Raw genomic sequence first — 20,268 nt, forward strand, 5'->3', positions numbered from 1 at the left:
TTAAAAATTTAACATTGCTACAAGGTTTAAAAACATTTGCTACTTATATTTGCTATCTAGCTTAGACTGTAAATCCCCTGAGGAGAAACCCTATGCTCTGTAAATCATCTAGCATATTCTTGCCTTTAGAAATATCATATAACATTTATTAGAATGATGAGATTTCAAAACTACCTGAAAAGTTTAAATTATATGAAACAGAATTTCCTAAGGTGCTTAAATAGATCCTTTTCCATTTTTTCTCTTACAACCATCATGAACTTGAAATTTTTCTCCTGTGTAAATTTGCTAAATGCTTACTTTGCAGTAAATACCACCCACATAATGATATAAGATATAAGAATCAATAGCTATAACTAAATTATTAAGCATATTGTTGATACTTCGCATGATTATATTTTATGAAGTATTCACCCCATGAGTTGCATTCACACTTATTTACTGTATAGAATGACATAAAAAGCCACGTTACAAATTACTCTGTTAAAGGCAGCTGTGGTATTACTACTATACCGTATATTTTAAGTATTAGTGAAAGAAAGAAAATAAGAAAGAAATAGTAAATCTCAAGGATGTTATAACTCACTGGGAAAAGTTGTATTTTGTAGATTATAATAACCTGTCATTTTACAAGAAAAATATTTTTCTGTGGGAACATTAAATATGTCAAAGTAAGAATATAAAGAAGCATTGGTAGGCGTGTGTAGTTCTCTATTGTACATACAGTAAAATATGTTGCTATTAGGAAATTGATTGGTTAAGTGATCATCTAAGTATCATTCTTTCTCACTGTAGAAACAGAGGTATGTGTACTTGGAATGGCAAGAAAATAGCAGTGTTTTGGAGGTTTTTTGATAGTGGACATCTGTAGCTTAAAACTAACTACTATCATGTCTTAATGTAATTAGTGATATTGCTTTAAGGGCTTTTTTAGCCCCTAATATTCCTCTCAAGCCTGGAAGGATGAGAGGTAATGTACTAGCTCTGAGATTCTGTGAAATCCCACCTCAGTTTAGGTGTACAAATAATGAGATGACTAAGTGATATGAATAAACAAGTTTATAAATTTCAAGTTTAATGTTAAGAAAAGTAAAACTGAACATTAAATGTTACATTGTTGTTTTTTAAATGTTGATTTATCTTATGAGTGTGTAAGATAGAGGAAAGCTTGGCAAGTATCAGGACAATAATAGTTTTACTGAACAAGGACTTTTTCCTAACCGTAATGTTAAAATTATTATGTGACATTGTTAATATTAGGTTATTTCATTTCATGCATGGGTAGATTGAGGTGCAAGAGTTTATTTAGCATAAATTGTTGAGGTGCTCACTTAATGTGTCTCATTATAAAAAAAATTGACATTTTCGTATAATAGAATTTAATTTTAGGGTCCAGAGAGATTTAGTATCTTTTCTAAGTACCTGATATGTAACTTTTAGATTTTCTCAGTCCTTGCCTTCCACTGTTCAGTTTTTCACAGACCCTTTGACAAAGCTAATGACTATGCATCCATATCTAAAGTTGGGTTGTAAGCCAGGAAAGAGAAGGCAAAAGGAAGATCCTAGACCAAGGTCCTTTGATGTATATAACCATCTTTTGAAATTGAGAACTTGTTATAATAGTTTTCCCTCATCATGTCACTACCTAGTTATTTGAAATCGTTTTTCTTGTTTATAAAAGGAACACATTTTGGGGGCTTCCCTGCAGGGGACACGGGTTTGTGCCCTGGTCCGGGAAGATCCCACATGCCGCGGAGCGGCTGGGCCCGTGCGCCATGGCCGCTGAGCCTGCGCGTCCGGAGCCTGTGCTCCACAGCAGTGAGAGGCCCGTGTACCGCAAAAAAAAAAAAAAAAAAGGAACACATTTTCTAAAGAAGAAAGGAACTAGTACCCATATCTCATTACCCATAGATAATATATTTACCTTCCTTAGGTAATAATATTTAAAAGTAAAATTGTATTAGAGTCAGTATTGAAGATGCCCTCCTTTAAATTCCACCTTTTATTGAAGTATACCTTATTCTGAATAGAATGGGTGAGAAGATAGTAGGATGAGATGCTGGATAATTAAGCAGGGGCTGAAAGTGTACTTGTTGAGAAGGTTCAGAGGGGAAGGAATCCCTGTCAAATTACTGAAGCACAGACCAAATGGAAAAACAAACATTTGACTGTCATGAACATGTCTGTGGAAATGTAAGGTTATATAGAGAGTATTGTTAACCATTTTATATATTATTTATATATATCATTTATAACTTTTAAAATATATTTTGATTCTGGTTGCTTTTTAGTTAGCTTTCTGCCTTCAAATGAAAAACAATGTCTTCACGATAGAGGAACGCCCAGTAAGGCTGCCAATTTTGTTTTTAAGTTCTTTATTCTCAAAATTTAATCAGTAGGATCTTGTCCTGGAACTTCCCAGGTGTGTTTTCCACTTTTCACAGATGTGATTAGAGTAGAAATCATTCCTGTTTATCTGAATGAGAACCCTTTCGTAAAATTCCTTTGATTCTAAGATAACTAGATGAAATGTGTTACATAAATCATGTCACAGCAAACAGTTTTCACCTGGCACTAGAGCTTGATGAAATTTTAAAATGTTGGCTCGTTGCCTGTAGGGTTCAGTTATAGTTCTATAGAAAGTCTGTTTGTACAGATGAAGCAGTTCTTGGTAATGCAAGATTCATCTCTCAAGTGGTAGGGCCTGTATGAGTTTATTACAGAGATCCCTACTCTGAGCTGCCAGGACATACTTAGCAAAGCTTTGTTTTAATTTCTCATTGCTCTCCCTTTGGCACACTTATAAGAAAATGGAACAGACCTTCAGCTTGGTGAAACCCTTAGTATTTATGTAGTTCATTATCTACACAGTGCAGGAATGTTTTCAGTAAAATTTCCAGAAGATAGTCAAAAAATTTGGGCTTTAAGATACTGCTTTTATTTGCAGCTATGGACTCCCTGTCAAACCTAGTGTTCAGTTTCATCTTTTACCAAGAGTTCTACATTCCTCTTTACTTATTGGCAGTTTAGTCTGATACCTAGCCTTTTCTAACAGAATGATGAAGATCTACTCAGTATGTGCAGGAAAAGGGTGATGAACCCATGCTCTTTGACTCCAGAATAAACTATAGCTACAGGGCTGTATACTTCACACTGGGCCAAACTTTCTTCCTAAAAACCCTATTAGATTTTGCCATTCCCAGACTTTAAAACTTCTGTCACTTGTTAAGTTTTTTCATGTCTTTGGATGTCAAACAGATGCATACACACTTTAAAAAAATTCTTTTGTTTCCATTTCCCACCTTCATTACATTCCCTCTCCATAGGTAACTATTGTCATATTTTTTTTCTGAATCCTTTTATTTGTATAAACATGTAGCTTTATTTTGTGTGCATACAATATTCAATGTGCATGTATTTAAATTTGCATTGCAGGTATTATGCTCTAGACATTATTTAGTTTGCCCTCAGCACTATTTTAAAGATCTGTACATCTTGATTTCTTTTTTTTTTTTTGTGGTACGCGGCCTCTCACCGTTGTGGCCTCTCCCGTTGCGGAGCACTGGCTCCGGACGCGCAGGCTCAGCGGCCAAGCCGCTCCGCGGCATGTGGGATCTTCCCGGACCGGGGCACGAACCCGTGTCCCCCACATCGGCAGGCGGACTCTCAACCACTGTGCCACCAGGGAAGCCCCATCTTGATTTCTTTTAATCGCTGCCATAGTATTCTGTAGAGATAATCTGCTGCTTTTTATTTATCCTATGTGTTGGACACCTAAATCACAAGGCCTTTTTATAACTGACTTTATATTTTCAGACTATCTCTTGCACGCTATGCAACTTAAATCCCAGCTACTTGAAGTTGATCACTCTTGTATGGAAACAAGGTATTTTTTATATTACCCTACCTTCGCACATACTTCTAGTCTTTAACGGACTACTTCCTCGCCTCAAGACTCAACTCAGATATCATTTCCTTGATGAAGACTTTAACAGCTATTTCATACTTGAGCTAGTTGCTCTGTACTCTGCTTACACAGCACTTACTTTTATCTTGGTATATAGAAACCTATGTTTCTTCCCCAAAGTCTGTTTTTTCCCTCTGGATTCCTTAAAGGCAGGGATAAGCTCTTAGGTCTCTTTGTATCCTTTGCTCTAGTTTGGTGACTTGCCTATATTTGGCAAGCAATAAAACATTAACTGAATGCATGAAATGTCTGCGGTGAAATACTGGCAACATAAGCACAGGTGATCCTCCTACATAAGAAAGGGTTGGAACACAAATAGAAAAGTAATTTAAAAGGAGAGCATACAGGAGGCTGAATCCTAAAATGTTTTGAGGTCTGTAAAGATGCTAAGGAACACAACATTCTGTTCAGATCGTGAAGGAAAACAAGAAAAAGGATAAACTATTGCTTGGGTCAGATGGTGTGTAATAATACTAGATGTTACAGTTAAGGCAGAGCTGTGGTACTCCTGGGTTGGTTTCAACTTCTCTATCAAAAGAAAATGATATTCAGGTTCAGTAAAGGAGACTAATGATGGTAGCAAGGGAATTAAAGTTTAAGGAAGGTGAGACAGTGATAAGAAAGCACTCAATACTCTCAACTAGTTAATGTTCTGAGATTAAATGACTTGCATAAATGAACGGTTTGGTGTTCTTTGAGCAATTTATGGTCAGTACCAGAGATGCCAAAAGACTTCAGATCCTGCAGATACTGCTTTTATTTTCAAAAAAGGGGGGTAAAAATAGGATTTTTGAAACTGTGAGATTAGTGGGTTTCATGTCTATCTTTGGGACAGTTCTTTAATTGATCATTAGACAAACGGTTTGTGAAGACTTAACTAGAAAAGAAGCAGTCCTCTGGAGACTGCATGGGTTCACTTGGAATATGTCATATTAAACTAGTGTAATTCTTTTTCCTATGTAGGTGGAGTAAGTTGATTTTGGCAAGGCTTTGGACAAAGTGTCTCATGATATGTTTATGAAATAGATGGTCAAATTAGGTACTGTTTAATGACGACAGGTAGATTCGTAGATGTTTGAAAAAATTTGATGAATGGATTGATATCAGCTTTGAGAGAGGTATTTCTAGTGACATGACCTGGCTCTTTCTTTCACTCTATTCTATTAATCATTTTTATCACTGACTTGGATGAAATAGGCCCATCACATTTGCATATCACATAAAGCTGGAGTGAAAGCTAATAGTTTGGATGAGGGAATCAGGATTGAAAAAAGCTTAGCCATCTGAAATGACTGGCTAAAACGAAAATGGTCTATAATAGTGATTAATGTAAAATTCTGCATATAGGTTTGTCAAATTATCACACTAGTAAGAATCAAATAGACATGCTTTAAGAGCAATTCTTATGAAGAAGACCTGGGAATTTGTGATATAACTGTCACTGTCTCAGGTGTAGATTGTTTTAATAGAAGTGCAGTGTTTGGAACAGAAAAGGTGCAGAGTCTGGACTGGTGAGAAAATGCCATTGTGTTCCTTCATAGCTTCTGGGTTTTAAGAAGTGTCTTGGAACTTTGTCATAAAAGGAATATTTTAAAGAATCAGAGTGCTTTTCTTAGTAAACCTTAACTTTTGTGCGTATATGTATAGAGTGAGGGGGTCATCAGAATAATAGCTGTTTTCAAATATTTAAAGACTAAAAGAAATATTTGTTCAGCTTTTAAAAGAAAGTACCTACTATAGGGCTGGAAATTGTGCTGGGGCATTGGGGATATAATAGTGACTAAAAACAGAAAAAATGACTTCATCTTTACCCTTTGTGGCACTGACAGTCTGGTGGAAAAGTCAGACATTAAGCAAATAATTATATGAGTAAATGTAATTGGAGCTATGATAACTGCAGTGAAGTAGAGTTACATGGCACCCCGGGAGTGTACAGTATGGGCATTTAATTTGGTTAGTAAGGGAAGCCTTGCTTGAGGAAGTGATGCTTGAGGTAACAGAGAGTATACATTAAGTAGGTGAAAAGGGGAGGAGAGAGGGACCCAAAATGAGTGAGCATGGTGATTATGAAGGACGGAAAGTCTGTCCGATTGACGGAGAATACATTCCAAACCTGAGAATGAAGAAGCAGTCAAGCCCCTCAGACCTTGAAGACCTTACCAAGAAGTTTATTCTGTATCTGGAAACACTGAAAAGCATTTGCTGGTCTTACCTCAAAGACTATCTGATTTAAATTTGGGAAGATGTCTATGGCTACAGACTGGCATGAGACCAGAGGGGCCGTGGTAAACCACCTGAGGAAGGATTTCAGGGAGGTGGACAGGGGGCGTTGTGCTTCAAGAAATGGGGCCAGTCAGTGAAAGTGGAATTCACCTGTGGATATCAGCTGGGAGAGAGTGGAGAGAGAACTGTATTTAGGGTCAGAGGTCTTGGGTATGAATCCCACTTTTGCCGCTTACTAGCTTGGTGGCCTTGTGCAAATAACACTGTCTATCCCTGATTGAATGAACTGCACAACATTTGCTTGCAGGTTTTGTAAGGATTCTATGATTTGACATACATGTGAATGACTTACAAACTGTGAAGTGTTACATAAAATGGAAGATTTGAGAAAAAAAAAATCCGTCAACAATGGCCATTTTTGGACTGGGTGGTAGAGTAATGGAATGGAATTTCTTAAGTAGTTTCTAGCCTAACCATTTGGAATAGATGGTTCTTTAAGATTTCTATCATTATGTTTTCAGATTTTCATTCCTCTTCCCTTTGTTTTGGAGAATTCACTGATAGGTACAGTCTAAAAATTTATAGTGACTTTCTAGTTAACACATTATTGACCAGAGATGTATTATTGCCACAGGCGTTAGTTTCTGCAAAAATCCTCCGGTCAATAATGTGTTAACAGTCAAGTTGCTAGAGGTGGTTTCAAGTCTGAGATACATGAGCTGTTTTTCTTATGTGTGATCTCAAAAACAAGAAGGAGTTTTAAGGGATCTTGTAGCAAAACTCTAAAAAAAATTAGGAAGTATAAAAAATTCCTCAAATATATCTTTTGGTAAGGTAGTACTTTTCTATCTTAAGTTACGTTCAAGTACATAGAGATACATCTACTCTAGAGTGTTGCCCGTGTACATGTATGTAGATGTGTGAATCCACACAAATACACAAAATGTCCTGTGAATGAAAATATACCTATAGTTTTTGAAATGCTTTAATTCAAAACCCATGGTAAAATAGAAATCAGTGTAAAATATGTTGTTTAGCTACTTTTTTGAGACAGATAGGAAAGGAATGGTATTTCTAATTACTCATGGGAAGGAAGATGCATTGGTAACATTATTTATTCGCATATTTATACACTCAAAATTCACTCAACAAATATTCATTGAGCCCATAAGATGTTTACATGCATTGCTCTAACCTGTATTTTTATTAAAGTTATTTATATATGTTACCACTAGTCTCAAAAATCTGTTTCTAGGTAATATACGACATGCCCCTTTGCAAGTAAACTAAAGCAAAAAGCCAGAATGCAAATATAACCTAAAATTTAAAACTTATGCAATCCTTTGGCAGAATTCCAAAGATGACTTCCAACTGTAGCATTCTGCACATTTAATCAAGTTTTATGTTATTGTCCTTGATTATTTTGTTTTTTTTTTTATGGTTCAAAAGAATTATTCAATTCTAAGCATGTTACCTATAGTGCGTGACTCCTGCATGTTTCTTGTGATTGGAGACATTTCTGTGCAGAGAAGGAAATACTGTTCATTCTCATTATTTAATGCTTTTTCTTTAGGGAACTGGAAATAGTAATTGCTGAAAGCCAATTGCATTTTAGGGGTGTTAAAACTTGGAAGTTGCTTCTGGATCCATAGCTGAGTAGAAGACACGTCTGAGTGAGAAATCAAATCTTCCCACAGACTTCCATTTATACTGATAATGGCTGTAATAGATGGACGAGGCACCCTGCTAAGGACTTTACATGTATTTTTGTTTAATCTTTCCAACAACCCTGTGAAGTTGTGGGTATTGTTATTCCAGTTTTACAGATGAGGACACTGGGGTTTAGTGAGGTTAAATAACTAGTACATAGGCAGGTCTAGGTTCTATCTCAAGTCACTTTTGATTCCAAGACTGCTATGCCAGTTGAAACAGCTGATTTGGTACAAAAATAAGTTGATTGAAATCATTTTAGACTAATCTCCTGGAGCCATGCTTCTTGATTTTTGCTATGGTACTGTATTAAAAGGAGATAACAGACAGCAGATACGAAGGTAGAAACAAGAAACTTACAGTAATCCCTGAGTAGTAATGGATTTCTTGTTGTTGCTTTTGTAATAAATTTTTAAAATATCTAGTGCTTATGCATAGTAAAAATTAATTCAGGTAGCCCAAGAGTATATACAGTTAAATCATGTCTCCCACTCCAGCGTCCACATAGAGGCAACTGCTATATCTAATTTCTGGTTATTCTTCCAGAGATAGAATTAACATGGATTGATTTTTTTGTTTTTTTAAAAGAATGACATTTGAGCATCCAGTCTAAAGAAACAAACTGGAAGCACCCAGGTCTGGGGCCTGGTTAACATATGAGTGGGCCAAACCAGAGATGGATGCAGATGAGACTCAGCGTTGAGAATGCAGACAGGCCATCGCATTAACCCCCTCCCCCTCGGGGTAACAGAAAGCTCACCAAGCAGGCTTGCTCCATTTTAAAGATGAGAAAATTGGTTATTTCTGTCAAGTGGATAGTTACCGTATAGAGCCAAAATCAAATGCAGGACTATGACCCTCATCTTTCCATTCTGCTGCAGTGCAAGTGACCTCTGGATTTGAGAGTGTTGTGAAGAATTGTACAATTGAAGTGGTCTAAAATTGACTAGAATTTCTACAGGTAAGCGAGATAGCAAACTTCAGACAGACAAAGGCTGTAGAAGATCTTTCTTTTTTTAACTTTTAAGATACATTCTTAATTTTACAGTAGATTCAGGTTTACAGAAAGCTTGTGAAGGTAGCGCAGAGAGTTCCCTTATATCTTACGTACAGTTTCCTCTCTTATTAACAGATTTCACCATTCTAAAGTTACTCTTTATCCCCTTTCCATACTATACTCTTTGAAAGGAGGTTACTATGTGGAGCCCACACTTAAGAAGTCAGGAGTTATGTTGCACCTCTTTGAGGGTAGAGTAGCTTCATAAATTATTTAGAATACTTCTGCACAAGAGATTTGTTTCTCTTCCCCCAGTCTGTTTATTTATTTAGCCAATCATTTATTTATGTTAAGTATGGACTCATAGATATTTATTTTATACTTTGGGTTAAAATCCAATACTGTTTTATTTTATTGCTCAAATTGTTCCAGTTTTGGCCATTGGGAACTTTTAAATTGTTCTATGTTAACTCCTGTGTTTTTTTGACTTACCCTCAACATTTGTGTGTGTGTGTGTGTGTGTGTGTGTGTGTGTGTGTGTTTTTTTTTTTTTTGAGCCCTTCCTTTCTGGCATCTCAGGATGCATGAGACTTACCTTTACATTTCCTGCTTCACTCCTAGAATCAGTCATTTTTTCCGGAGAGCCCTGGTTCCTTTTTTTTTCTTTTTCTTTTTTTTTTTTCCGGTACGCGGGCTTCTCACTGTTGTGGCCTCTCCCGTTGCGGAGCACAGGCTCCGGACGCGCAGGCTCAGCGGCCATGGCTCACAGGCCCAGCCGCTCCGCGGCATGTTGGATCCTCCCGGACCAGGGCACAAACCCGCGTCCCCCGCATCGTCAGACGGACTCACAACCACTGCGCCACCAGGGAAGCCCAGCCCTGGTTCCTTTTACTTCAAAATGATTTTAGAAACCATGATCTGGATGACAGATAGCAGCTCTTTTAAAACCAAATACCGAATAGAAAAGAAAATTTTAGCCATTGTTCCATGAAGTACTAAATTAGGTCATTGCAGTAATTTGTTTGTTAATATTGCAAGAATATAAAATTTGCCTGAGTGAATTGAATAGAATGATCCTAAGAGTTTTTAAGGTAAAATTCTAAGAAATACAATTATTATATTACTCTTTCTGTTACTTAGGAAAAAAAAAAAACCTGTCCTTGATGGCACTTTATTTGATATATTTTTTTTGTCCTTGACCGGAACCTGAGGCAAAACTTCAAAACATGGTAATTTGAAACAGGTTGGGATTCACACGGGGATTTTGGAAGACTTTATACTCCATTAGGAAAATTACCAAGCATAGAGTCTATGAAAGACATATAATTCATATTTATCTAAAGAATAATGTGTCACTAAGCATTTTAAATCTGTGTATCCATCAGGGAGAGAATATTAAGGAAAAGAAAAAAAAAAGAAAAAAATGACCATTGAGCATAGTTATAGTATCTAGACAGTGTGTCCTTACTGATTTAAGTTATTACAGAGGAATATTACCTATTAGAGATCTGGTCTTTCTAACTCTAGCATTGAGGTTTTTCTTAATCTGAGATATTTGTAGATAGATCAGACAACTCTTTAGGTGGGGACGGTTTAAAGGGATTTGTGTGTGTGTGTATTTGCAACCTTAGTAGTACTGATGAACATTTCTTAAAAGCTTATTTCTGAATTTTATTGTTTGACCTGCCTTACTAGGCAAGTATTCTCTTTTGCTCTTCAGCATCTACCATTTTAGTAAGCAAGTTGAATTTTTACAGCTCATCAAACAACCAGGTCAGAAGGAATCACAGGATCTGATAGGTGAAATGCATATAGTGTATGTTGATTGTAAAAAAAAAAAAAATTATTTTCCTAGAATTAACCAAATGTTTTTTCCTGGGCTATAGTCATCACTATTTATCCTAATCTATTATATTTTAATTTGCTGTCTCTTAGTTTAACTGTGAGGAGTAGTCTTTTGAGTCAATGAAAATAGAAAAGCGTCGAATTAAACTGATGGTGTGCAATTGCAATTAGTAAGAAGCATAGCACTAATGAGGAAAAGAACCAGGCAGGTCAAAACTGTAGCAAAGGTAAATGAAGCACTCTCTAATGAATAAGCAAACGTGACTCAGTGCACAGAAAAACTGAGTGAGGCAGCGATGCCCAGGGAGCCCTAGAATGAAAATAGCTGGCAAACCTCAAAAGGGATAGAGCTGAGTGTAGAGATGGGAAATAAAAAAGGGTCTGAGTAAGGGTTACTGGTGAGTCCTGAGGCGGGCAAAGATTGCCAGGGAGAATGTGAGAAACTGAGTATCTTCTTGGTGGTTCTGACAGAAATGCTAAAGATTATGCTTGAAGGGCCCGGAAGCACTGATCTGGGACTTGCTGGAGGGAAACTTAAATGTTTTAAGTGTGCACAGTGCGCGAGGTGTATTATGTCATTTAATCCTTACATCAACTCTTTTATTTATTATGTCATTTTATTCTTACATCAACTCTTTAAGGGAGTGTATTGTTAATTACAGTATTACAGATGAAAGGAATGAGGCACAGAGGGGGTTGAGAATATGCTACAAACCACACAGCAACTAATCAGGTAAACTATGATCAGCGTTTACAATTTTTAATTTTTAATTTCAAAGCAGTTTGGGAGATCAAGATAGAGAAAATCAATTCAGTGTAGCATACACGCCGACACTTAGGATCAGGGCAACCATCAATACATTTTTGGAGTTTATGGGTTGTATTGATTAAGAGAAAGGAGTTTAAAATGGCGGCTCTTAGGTTTAGGTAGTTTAGAGCAGTTAAAAAATGAAGGTTGGGGTAGGCTGCTGTACTGAAAGGGCCTCAGAATGGACTGAGGACTGGAGATAGCTAAAGGAGCAAGTGCACTTGGGGATCAACTAAAAGGTGGAGATGGGGTTATTTTTGGTCCTTTTAATTATCATTTCACATTCATTTTGATCTTGTCAGGAGTCTTATAAAGAGTGATTGTGGCTCTCCTTTTGGGTGGAAGAGATACATTTTAGGGGTTATTCTTAGAGTCTGGCAAACTGGTTGTTAGTATAATAGTCCATTTGTGAATGGGAAAGGAGAAAAATGAAAAACCACTGTGAGTTGTAAGGATGTAATATGTTTTAAATGGTGTGTTTATGTTTACAGAGTAAATCTCAAGAGCAAATTAATTACATGTCTGTAGTTCTTAAGTAGGCTGAGTGGGGAAAAAGCATGATTTAATCTTTATTGCTGGCCAAATCTCTAGGCTGGCCATTTTTTCCTTTTAATAAAAATCCTTGTGGTTCCTTGTCTTCCCATTAGCTCATAGTTGAGAGCTCTGGTAAGTTGTCTGTGAGACTGAGTGTATTAGACTTGCCTGATTAAAATTGTTCATGAGAGATCAAGCAGACAAGGGACTTTTAGCATAATTAAAAAAGCACTGCTAGCCTTTAAAGATGAGATTTCAGAGATTTCTGAACTTATATCCACCTGTAGGGAAGTGTGTTTGTGTAATTAGATTCCAGTTCTCTCATGAACCCTTCTTAATTCACACATGGTGTTCTTTCCTTTTATGGAATATCATATTCTCATGTAAGAGACAAGAAATATTGAAAGGAGCCAGAACTTGAATGAACTGAAACATTTCCCTTGAAAGATCACTAGTGATAAGTTAAGCAGTCAGTTACCTCCTTATGTTAACCTGTTTATTTATAAAAGGAAACTCAGGAACAAATTTGAAGATAGTAAAGGGAAAAATCAAAACAAATTGCATATCTTGTGTTTGCCGCCTAATCTGAGAAAATTTACACCAGCTTTTGGAAAATATTCTCCTTTTGTTTAATGGACAGCTTAGCCCAAAGTTTTGTTTTTGTCTTTTCATTTTATAGTCCAAATTTTTCAGTGCTGGGATCTGAAATCATTCAGTTATTATCCCCATTTTACTATCATGTTTCAGAAAAAAAAGATGATTACAGTTAATGTGGTTTAAAATGGCTTCTTTTGTCCTTTTAAAGCAAAGCTGACTGCTATATACTGTTTGAGTACTTTATAGAGCACCACAGTTTTCTTCCTATGTGTTTTTTAAAATACATTTTAATTTTTCAGAAAGGAACCCTTTCTAGCATAAATCAAAATGTTATTGCTATAATGAGGCAGCATTTTAGAAGAAAATTACCAAGGTGTGAATTTTTTTTTACCTATCTGTATAAGGTGTTTATTTCATAGACTAAGGATTTCTGCACATGTGAATATTTCTTTAGGAAAAGCATTTTCCTCAGCCGATAACTAATGCTTTGTTTTCACCTGGAAGATTGCTTTCGAACATTTCTCTTGTAATTAAAATAATTTTTCCATTAGCTGAGAGTGGTTCTCAAAGCTTCTTGACTTTTTTTTAGTTCCATCTTATTTTGCATTTTTAAAAAGAATTAGGTCTAGCCTGATTATAACATAAAACACCAGTGTCCAACAGGAAACTAAGCTATTTCCATGTCAGCTCTGTACAAGTGAATAAGATGAAAAAGGAAGCCCCCCCAAAATGTACCTTAAATTATCCCCCTTATATATTAAGACTGATTTTAGGAACTTAATCAAAGATGCATCGGCCAGGCATAAAAATATTTTAATTTTAAATCATGAAGAATGGAAGCAAGGAACCTGAAATTTTAAATGGCGGGAGGTTTTTTGCTGTCGTATTATCTGCAGGAGGATAACTCTAAACAAGGTTGTATCTTGAAATGGTAAAATCTGTGAATAGTTTTGTTTCTGGGAGGAGGTCACAAAAAGTTTATTTCTCTGGCTTTCTTCTTGACAAGTAATCAGAGTAGTTCACAGATCCCCTGGTTTCCAACCATTTTATATAGTCTTGAGAATTAATTTTTGCATCAAATTATATATACCCTTAGTTTTGATTGAATAAACTGTTTTAATAGGGCTGCACGATCAAATAGTCTAGGTAATAATAGTTGCTTCAATTAAGGCATAATTTAGGATGAAATCATGTAGAATTAACAAGGTGTAGTGTGTCTGTTATAATTGTGGCAACTAGTATATCTCTGTCATAGGCAGTACAATTTCTTTTGTATATCAATAAAAAGGGAAAACCCTTATGTTTTCCTTATTCTTGTTTAATTCAAGTTTAGTTTAATTCTTGTTACTGGTTACTATAGCCATTTAATTGCTTATTCATCCACCTGTCCATCATCCATTCATTTAGTCAATAAACATTTATTGAACCTTTTCCGTATGTCAGGAATTGGGCTTGGGTACTGGTGATTTAGAGGTGAATAACTTTTTGAGATTTTTTTTTGCAAGAAACAAAATCGCAAATAATTATTAGTGTGAATAGAGTGATGTACATGTAAAACAAGGTACTCTAATTGTTGCTGGAATGTCAATGAAGATTTCAATAGAGGAGACAATATTTAAAGTGAGTCTGGAAGGATAAAAGTTTCTTCACCAGGCTGAAAATAAGAGGAAGGGCATTCAGGGAAGTGAAAACAGAAAGTACAGATGTATTGCATTTCATAAGACTTGCCAGTATTTTAGTATATCTGGAATATACAGGAGAAATAAATGGAAGTGGTGTTGGAAAAGTGGACAGGAAGGTCTCTCATTCACCATGTTGATGAGTTTAGACTTCTAAGGAGAGAAGTTACAAGGCACTGAGGGAAATGAAGCTGGATGAATAACATGAGAAAATTTGTATTTTTGAAAAATAAATTGGGCAGGATTATAGGAAATTGGATAGGGAGGAAAGAGATTACACAGTGACCATCAGATGGTCCCTATTTCTTCAGTGAACTAGGAGGCAATCTTATATCATTGGGCTTTGGAGCCAGACTTGACTTCAGATCCTCAATGTGAAGGTCCCCTTAACTTCCCTCAGCCTATGATTTTTCATTTGTAAAATGGGGATAATAGCTATCTTGCAGTATTGTAAAGTCCATGTGTTCAAAATGCTTTGCTCAAATTTCTAGGCTTGTAATATATATTCAATAAATGGCAGCAATTATTATTAGTTATTGACTTAAAAGTACTTAGAATTACATGGTAAACATTATAAGTGCTCCTTTCCCTCAAGAAATTCATAAAAATTAAGTATGTGCAAAAACAGATGAACCAGATAAATACATATTTTACAAACTATGTTTATTTTTGAAGCCTTCTTTATTGCTTTCCCTGTGTGGATGACCCAGTTAACGATTGACAAGTGTGTTCATTAACCTTGCTCATATATTCCCAAATACTTTAAACCATTCAGAATATTTGGTGTCGGTGGCTTTATGGTCTGATGAATATGATTAAATAAATTTCTCCCCAAGTGGAAACTATTCTGTTTTTATAACTAGTACCTTTAAAGGTGAAGAAATACTGTCTCCTATCTCAAGTGGGAATTTCTTCTAGGACCTCACTTAACAGGTGATTGTTTGAGTTTCTGCTTAAACTCCTTTGCGAGGGTGCTTTACCCTACAGAGAAATCCATGTTTGGACAGCTCGAATTGGAATTGTAGAATATTCTTCTCGTGTATCTGGCGCAGCTTCTTTTTCATTTCTACTTCGTGGGTACTAGTTCTCTCTTGAAGCCACATAGACCAAGTTTAATCAATCTTTCACTTGCTGTGCCATCAGCTGTTGGTCAAAAGCCATCATCCCTTTTTTCAAGCTTCTCATTTCCAGGCTTAGTGTATTTTCAGGTTTTCCAGGTTTTGTGCTTGTTGATTTTTTTTAAAAAGCAGGTTTGTTGACGTATATGTGACATGAAATAAACTGCACATATGTAAAGTATACAACTTTGGTATATGCACATATCTGTGAAACCATAACTGCAATCAAAATAATGGCTATGCGGTCACCCCAACAGTTTCCTTGTGTCTCTTTATATTCTCTTTGTTCCACCACTCCCTGTCCCATCAAGCCCGGTCCCACCCTCCCAACCCCTGCAATTACTCCTCTGTTTCTGTCAATATAAATTAGTTTACATTTCCTGAAGTTTATATAAATGAAATCATACAGTATGCATTCTTTTTTTTTTGTCTGGCTTCTTTCAGTCAGCATACTTATTTTGAGATTTATCCATATTGTTGCAGGTAACAATATTTTATTTCCTTTTATTGATGACTATTGTCCCATTATAAGGATATACCACAGTTAGTTTATCCATTCACCTGTTCATGGACAGTTGGGTTATATCCAGTTATTGAGTATTACGATTAAAGTAATTATGACCATTGATGTTATAAGACCTTGTATGGACATAGGCTTTCTTTTTGGGGGAGGAGGGTAAATACCTAGGAGTAGAACAGTTGGGTTATATGACGGGTAATATGTTTAAATATTTAAGAAACTTCCGAACTTTTCAAACTGATGGTACCTTTTTACATCCCCACCAGCATAGTATGAGAGTTCTAGTTCCTCTGCATCCTTACCAATGCTTGGTAAATTGAGCTCATTCTGATGTGTGTGTAGTGGTTTTTCCTTGTGGTATTAATTTGCATCATCCTAAGGTTAATGATTTTGAACATGTGCTCATTTATTATCTTTATATCTTCTCTGGTGTCTGTTCAGATCTTTTGTCCATTTTAAATCAGGTTATTATTGAATTTTAAGAGTTCTTTATACATTATTGATACAAGTCTTGTACTGGATATATGATTTGCAGATATTTTCTCCTAGTCAGCTTGTCTTTTCATTCCCAAACAGTGTCTTTCAAAGAGCAGAAGATTTAATTTTGGTAAAATCTAATTTATCAATTTTACCTTTTCTGTATTATACTGTTGGCATAAAAAATCTTTACCTAACTCAAAGTCTAAAATATTTTATTACATATTTTGTTATAGAAGTTTTATGGTTTTACTTTTTACACTTATGTCTATAATCCATTTTTATAATAAAATTTTTACTTTGGAATAGTTTTAGACTTGCAGAAAAGTTGCAAAGGTATATAGGGTTCCTGTATACCACTCATCCACTTTGTCTTATTATTAACATCTTATATACCCATGGTAAATTTGTCGAAACTAGGCAGTCAATATAGGTACATTACTATTAACTACACTTCAGACTTTATTTAGATTTCACCAGTTTTGGGGTTTTTTTTTGCGGTACGTGGGCCTCTCACTGTTGTGGCCTCTCCCACTGCGGAGCACAGGCTCCGGACGCGCAGGCTCAGCGGCCATGGCTCACGGGCCCAGCCGCTCCGCGGCATGTGGGATCTTCCCGGACCGCGCACGAACCCGTGTCCCCTGCATCGGCAGGCGGACTCTCAACCACTGCGCCACCAGGGAAGCCCTCACCAGTTTATTTTAACTGTTTTCTGTTCCAGAATTCAGTCCAGAATTTCTTATTGTGTTTAGGGCTCATGCTTCCTTAGTCTTCTCTGATCCTTGACAGTTTCTTAGTCTTTCCTTGTTTTTAATGACCATGACCATCTTGAGCAGTACAGGTCAGATATTTTGTAGAATGTCCCTCAATTTGGGGTTGTCTGATGTTTCTCTTCATTAGATTGGGATGATTTTTGGGAGAAGTGGGCGTGGGTGGACACATGCTGTCACCATGCTTTATCACCGGTGCTGCTTAACCGTGATCACCCAGCCAAAGTGATATTTGCCAGGTTTCTCCACTGTAAAGTTAATCTTTTTGTTTTTTTCTTATCCTTTCCATGCTAAAGCATGGAAGCAAGTCACTTCCACTTTTTTGGAAGCAAGTCACTACGTATAGCCCATGCTCCAGGGAGGTGGGGGGAGGAATTATGCTTTACTTCCTGGAGATGAGTATCTACATAAATTATTTGGAATCCTTTTGTAAGATCAGTACTATAAATGGTATTTATTATTTGTCTCTTCTTCTCCACTTATTTATTTCTTCAATAATTTATTATACCAGTATGGATTCATGTATATTAGTTTTATACTTTAAGTTATAATCAAGTACTATGTTTTTATTTTGCCACTCAACTTATTCTAGTTCTGGCCATTCCAGCTCCTGTAGGTTGACTCCTGTGTCCCTTGGACTTACTCTTTTCCTTTTTTTTTCTCTTCTCAGCACTTTTGTTTCCTGACACTACAAGATGCCTAAGGTCATCGTATATTTTCAGTGCTCCAGCCTTAGAATCAGCCATTTCTCAAAGGAGCCCTAGATACTTTTCTGGGGGTATGTTATTTAGGAACCAAGATGCGGGCACTGGATATGCTGGTTTCTGCTACTGGGGTGTCACTATGTCTAGGTTCTCTCAGCAAGCAGAGCCAGGAAATATATGTATGTATGCTAACTGATGGATATACACATCTATAATTACTTCTGCATCTATCCATTTTTATCTATATTAAGCTAAATGTGGATTCATACTGATGTTGCTCTTTTCCATTACCACATAATGTTTGTCCATAATGTCTCTCTCCAGCAGTGAGAAACATGGTTCTCACCATCCATTTAGTACTTATTTGTTCAACCCCAGTATACATGTAAAGCAGTTTCAGAGTTGTTAACCTGTACCCTGCAATCCATTTTGAGTTAGTTTTTGTATATGTTGTGAGATGGATGAGGGTTCACTTTTTAAAAATATGAATATCCAACTGTTCCAGCAATATTTGTTTAAAAGGCTGTCCTTTCTCCACTGAAAAGCCTTTGCATCTTTGTTGAAAACTGGTTGTCCATTTATGTATCGGTCAGTTTTGGAACTGTATTCTATTTGTTGGTGTGTTTGTCTATTTTTACTCCAATAACTTATTGTCTTGATTATTGTAGATTCATAGTAAAGTTTGAAATCAGGTAATTTTGTTAGCCCTCTTTTCTTCTTTTTCAAAGTTGTTTGTCTATTCTATGTCATTTGCTTTTTTTTATGAATTTTAGAATCACTTTGTCAACTTCTACCAAAAAAAACCCTATTGGGATTTGGATTTGAATTGTATAGAATCTTTAGAACAATTTGGGAAGAACTTAACAATATTGAGTCATATAATCCGTGACTAAATAATACCTCTCCATTTATTTATGTCTTTAACTTCTTTCAGAAATGTTTTGTAGTTGTCAGTGTACAGGTCTTACACATCTTTGGTCAGATTTATTCCTAAGTGTTCCATATGTATTGATGCTATTGTAAATGGTATTGCTTTTTAATTGCAACTTCCAGTGTTTGGTTATTAGTAAATAGACATATGATTGATTTTTTAAATATTGTCATTTAACTTATCCCAGCTCTGGCCTTTGGGAGCTCTTCTAGGTTGGGTCTTGTGTCCCTTGGACTTACTTCCATCTTTTTTGTGTGTCTTTTTTTCCTTTTCTCAGCACTTTCTTGTTTTTTCACACTACAAGATGCCTAAGGCTCATCTTATATTTTTCGTGCCCAAGCCTTAGAATTAGCAATTTCTCAAAGGAGCCCTGGTGTCTTGAAACTGTTTAAAACTTAATAGTTCTTGTAGCTATTTTATAGATTCTGTCTGAGTTTCTACATAGAAGATCATGTTGTTTGTGAATAAAGAAAGTTTTACATCTTCCTTTCTCAATACCTTTCATTTCTTTTTCTTGCCCAATTGCACTGGCTAGAACCTCCAGCATAACAAAGAACAGAAGTGATAGGAGCCACCATTTCTATCTTGTTCCTGATCATAGAGGAGAAGCAGTCAGTCTTTCACCATTAAGTACGATGTTAACTATAGGTTTGTCATAGATGCACTTTATCAGGCTAAATAATTGTTCTTTTGTTGTCTCCTCTGCAGAGGGTTTTATCAGAAATGGACATTGGATTTTGTCAAGTACGTTTTTGGTACCTATTTTTTTCCTATTATTTATTTATTTATTTTAAAAATACCTTTATTGGAGTATAATTGCTTTAAATGTTGTGTTAGTTTCTGCTGTACAACAAAGTGAATCAGCTATATGTATACATATATCCCCATATCCCCTGCCTCTTGAGCCTCGCTATCCCACCCTTCTAGGTCGTCACAAAGCGTTGAGCTGATCTCCCTGTGCTATGCAGCAGCTTCTCACTAGCCGTCCATTCTACATTTGGCAGTGTATATATGTCAGTGCTACTCTCTCAGTTCGTCCCAGCTTCCCCTTACCCCCCGTGTCCTCAAGTCCATTCGCTACGTCTGTGTCTTTATTCCTGCCTTGCCACTAGGTTCATCACTACCATTTTTTTCAGATTCCGTATGTATGCGTTAGCATCCCGTATGTGTTTTTCTCTTTCTGACTTCACTTTGTATAACAGATTCTAGGTCCATCCACCTCACTACAAATGACTCAATTTCATTTCCTTTTATGGCTGAGTAATATTCCCTTGTATATATGTGCCACATCTTCTCTATCCATTCATCTGTTGATGGGCATTTAGGTTGCTTCCATGTCCTGGCTATTGTAAATAATGCTGCAGTGAACATTGTGGTACATGTATCTT

The sequence above is a fragment of the Phocoena phocoena genome, chromosome 6, assembly GCF_963924675.1.
Source record: "Phocoena phocoena chromosome 6, mPhoPho1.1, whole genome shotgun sequence".
NCBI lineage: Eukaryota > Metazoa > Chordata > Mammalia > Artiodactyla > Phocoenidae > Phocoena > Phocoena phocoena.